This window comes from Podarcis erhardii (genome assembly GCF_964252035.2).
Source record: "Podarcis erhardii genome assembly, chromosome: 3".
In the NCBI taxonomy this organism is placed as follows: Eukaryota; Metazoa; Chordata; class Lepidosauria; order Squamata; family Lacertidae; genus Podarcis; species Podarcis erhardii.
Window position 1 is genome coordinate 77058740 of NC_138507.1, and position 4895 is coordinate 77063634.

Sequence of the window (4895 nt, forward strand, 5' to 3'; positions counted from 1 at the left end):
TATTGTGGAAAAGATACCAGCTCCATTTATATTACTAGTAGCAGTAGTACTCAGCTCAGCTCAAAACAACACAAGGACAACAAGTCAATAATGAAATTATACATCGGTTCATGAAATCTTCAACCTTTTTTTAAAAAATAAGCATTTTATAGAAAATTTTGTTTCAAAAGCTCTCTTAGTGTCGCCTCTCCATGCCACATCTAACTCTTGCCAGTTCTTGAGACTATTGTGAACCAAAGGAAATGTTTTTGCTTCTAAGCCAAGGTTTTCAAAATGTCATTAGCGTCTCTATGAAAACATTAAGAGTCATTTGGAAGCCAAAACACTTTCACTGACACCCTGGAGATTGGGCTTCAATAACATTAAAGAAATATAAATGTCATAAAAGTCAAATAAACTTTAATTTGAACACAGCACTGATAACTGTGATGTTCTCCAGTTTTTTTCTTGCTCTTGTTTTGAATGCCTATTAAATACCAAAGTCAGCCACGTCCCCCTGCGCTGTTCTTGTTAATATGATTGTCTACAGGGAAGTGTGTTTGCCCAGTTCCTAGCATTCGTTCAGTATACTATGCTTTTGCTAATGATGGAAAGGTTCGGCATGAAAATACAAATTGCTTCATAATGTTAGGAATGCTTGAGGTCAAGGACTTTATAATTTCATACTTGTGTTTCACTCTCCTTCCTCCTTCCCCCCAACCTCTGGGGGGCTTCCCTTTTGAAACATGTTGGCAGATACATTAATTCTGGCCCATCCAAACTTCATAGTGAATTTTGGCTGCTAAAATAGCTTCTGCAATCCAACCTGGGCTCCAAAAAAAGGGCTCAGAATGGTGTTTATAACCACATGGTCTCTCTGTTTTGGTACAAACCGGCAGAAAGCATTGCAGCTATACTAATGTTATTAAAATTATGTATTCAGAGTGAACTATTTTTATTTTTCACAAAGTTTGAGAAACCATTTGCCACAGATCATCTTCATGCAGTTTCTCTTTGGTTATGGGGACCCAGAGTTGGCTTCGGGCTTTGTAGCTTGAATTACCAGATTGCATTTTCGAAAAAATAAAAATAAAAATGGAGCAAGGTATTTAAGAAGCCAATTGCAGGAATGACACCTAAAACAGGGAGTCAACCCATTTTAAAAATGGCAGAGCAACCCTTCAGAGAGTGCCTTGTGCTTTGGAACATAGAATGGTGTCACCCACGCCAAATGACTGATAACTATACAGACAATACTATTGCAGGGCATTTGTGTGTGTGCTGGATCATTGTGAGATATATGATGTGGCAAGCTCAGTGTAGACGCATGTATATTTGCCCACCCTGAGTTCAGAGACGGGAAAGGATTGGGCAAGGACATTTTTTACAAAGTGAGGTGAAAAGACCAAGTAATGCAGACGATAAATGAACACAACACCCATTCAAAAAAAGGAAAATGTCTGAGCTTGCCATCATTAGACAGGGTCATCAGGTTACAAATTACTGTATTGGTTGTTCCCTGCATAGTTTTCATCCCTGGGCCAGCTGAGTCGCCAGTAGTTTTTCCATTGGCTCTCATCAGACAGCTATGGTCCCAAACCTGCTTATCCACCTCAGGTATTTTATCTTTCACTTGCACAGGAAAGCATTCACATAAAATTGAGTATACATGAAGTTCCACTTTGTTTGCATATGGAGAACTTGGTGGCCTCTTGGGTTTCCAACGCAGGAATCTGAGCAGAGGAGATGCTATCTCAAACTCAGACTGACTTATTTGTTGTCTCTGCTAATGTCAGTTTTGTTTGAACATAGAATTTCTTTACCATAGTTAACATCTATGAAAAAAATCAGTAAGAACTTAAGTCAATAAGCACTTGAGATCACTTCCCCAGATTCGATGTAGGTAAACTGCTTCCTGTTCCCCAGATACAATGACAACATTATCTGCCGCGCATGTTTGTATATGTTTGCAACTGGCACAGACTGTACTTTCAGTGTGATGAAACAGGCACTTGTGATTATTCAGTGTACCAGATGCATCTTTCATCTGGAAAATAGCCATCTAACAGTACTCGGGGTGCTTTGGCCTTCCTGCAAAGTTCCACTTCCTCTTGCTGTAACAGATGGTAAGTTTAGCCTTGCAACTAAACAATGCATTGTGTTACTGAGCTGTAATGTTTTCTTTGCAGTACAGGTGAGCCACACTTAGGGTGCATCGTCTAAGCAAAATAAACCCCTGCTGCACAGCAAGCCAGCTTGAGGCAAAATAAACCTAAGATGGCTGCTACCTTTGCCTTTAAGGAAGCCTTTTAATTATTTTGTTGGTTTCATTTATTCAAACCATTTTAGCCTCCTGCATCTTGCCATGAAACATCTAAGATCTTGATCATATGGATAATCTACTTAAAAGTAAGACCCATTTAGTTCAACTGGGTTAGCCCAGAAAATTGGGCATAAGATTGTAGCCTAAAGAACATAAGCACATGCCTTGTATTGAGTCAGGCGGCTGGTCCATCAGCCTCAGTCTTGCCTATATGGAGCAGTTGTCCAGGTGTTTCAGGCAGGATTCTCTCCCATCCCTACCTGAAGACGCCAAGGATTTAACATGTGCAAGGCCAAAATCTGGTGCCCTCAAATGGATCTTCTCAATTATAGATCTTCTCAATTTTGCATCCTCTCAGCTCAGCATCCTGTGTGGGGAAACCACCCTAAATGGCTTTGGCCCTGTATAGCTGAAGGAGCATCTCCACCCCCATCACTCAGCCTGGACACTGAGGTCCACCTCTGAGGGCCTTCTGGTGTCGAGAACCTGCTTGACATCCGAAATAAGCAGTCTCACGCCGAGATGGATTGAAGAAATCTGGCTGCTTTAGAGCTGCTGCAGCACAGCCTTTATTGTGTGTAAAGACAGAAAGATACAAAATACAAGGAATGCCACTTGTTCTCAGCCAGCAGATAAGGGCCATCGCACTAGACCACGTAGACCATCAGGCTATGTTACGTGGACCAATCATTAGGACAGCATGAGCTGTCCACGCGTTGATCATGCTCCAAGGATGCTTTTAGCTATGAAATCACCCTGCAATAATAAGAACTTTGCTCATGCTCTTATGTACAAGCAATCATTTTCCCTCATTCTGGCAGTTCCCTCACTGTGAGAAGTGAGGTGACAATTTTATATTTACAGATCATATTTTCATCCTTATATGTTTTTCCAACCTGCATCTGTTTGCTAAAAAAAATTCTTATTTATTATCGGTCTCTCCCACATGCTACTCACAAATGCCTGGGTTTTAATTGGTCCATTTTCTGATATCAAGGAAATCTCTCCTCCACTCCATCCTCTAGAATTTTGAAGAGTGTTCTGAGAAAGAGTGGAATGAGGCACATCCACCTCAAAGAAAATCAAAGGTAGACATGGCTTCTCTGCTTTGGCAGGCTGAGTTACAGCCTTTGGCTACATTCGCTGCTTTCAAGACAGGAGCCAATATATTAGCAAGTGCAGTGGAGGCTTGTCTATTGGGGCAGAAGGGGTGGTGCCCCGCCAAACTCAGCCTGCCCCCACCTGCCTGCCCTCTGACTTACAGTCAGTCCAGAGAGTGGCATTGCCTGTCAGTTTCCTCCTTCTCAGTGTTGCCCTTGTATAACTCAGCAGTGAGAAGAAAGAGGACAAAACTCAAATTAGCTGGCTCCAACTCTGTCCTTGACTCTGGCTCTACCTGCTGTTGAGATCCCTGGCTTCCAGGCTTAATGGGCACCAGCCAGCACTGAAGTAGTTTTTGGTCACAGTCTTGTCTTTGGCCAAGGCATTCTTAAGCAGTTGTAATACTCATGAACAGGACAAGAACAGGGTTATGCCCACTTGTGTTCACTGTCCCTACCCTCCTGTATAATGTCCAGAATAATGTATAATGTCTATAATAACGTCCAGAAGAACCTACCCATGTACATTCAGCTGCTGGCTCCTGTTTTGAATCCTGGCTCCATACAAACATTGAGAAGTGGGATTTGCCTTTGATTTTGGTTCCTTTCTTAAATTCCAAGTGGTTTTCTTTTTTCCACAGCCCCCAGTTTCAGTTCCTTACTTCTCCAAACTGTCTCTGCTACAGAAGCCAACTCTTAGGGGCTGAGATCCCTTTGCCCCCCCCCCATAAAATATTTGAGGTGACTGGGGTCCCCCAAGGTTAATGGGTCAATGCCCATCAAATGGTAGGTGGGTTCCATGTCATGTGATTGATTATTCGAGGTGGGGCTTACCTGCCCCCCCAGCAATATTTTATTCAAGTTGGCACCCCTGGTCTCTCCTCAAACAGAAAATGCAAATGCTTCCTGGAACCTACAGCACTGTAAAACAACAACAACAACAACACAATTAACCTTCACTGATCACTTCTGTACAATGTGGCTATTAAAGTGTACCTGGCACACAGGAGGAATTACTTTCACTGGGAAGAAAAAGCATATATGAAATATGAGATTGATTTCAATAGGAAATTTGTGTGCTTCAGTAGCTGTGTCTCTGCTGCCACCATTGCAGCTTTATTACGATGCATGATCCCAAATGGATGGGATTTGAAATGGCTTCAGCACAAAGGAGACTCAGGATCCTGCCCTAGGCACAGAAAATGCTAATTATGGCATTGTGGTCTGATTCCAAAGCTACTGCGACCTGCGCCTTTTCGGAGTGACCTTAAATGTTAGGAGGCTTCACAGGAGAAGCATGTTGTGTGGGGTGACTCACATACCTGCATTTGTAGTTCCAGAGCAATGTCTGAAGAGGAAAGGACTGTATTGCTAAAGTCAAATGCATGTATGGATGACACAGGATGTGAGGACGGCATTTGCACCAAGGAAGAGAGCTTTCATTGGGTAAAATCTCAGTCACCAGCAGGAGCGAAGGCCACACAATGAAAGGC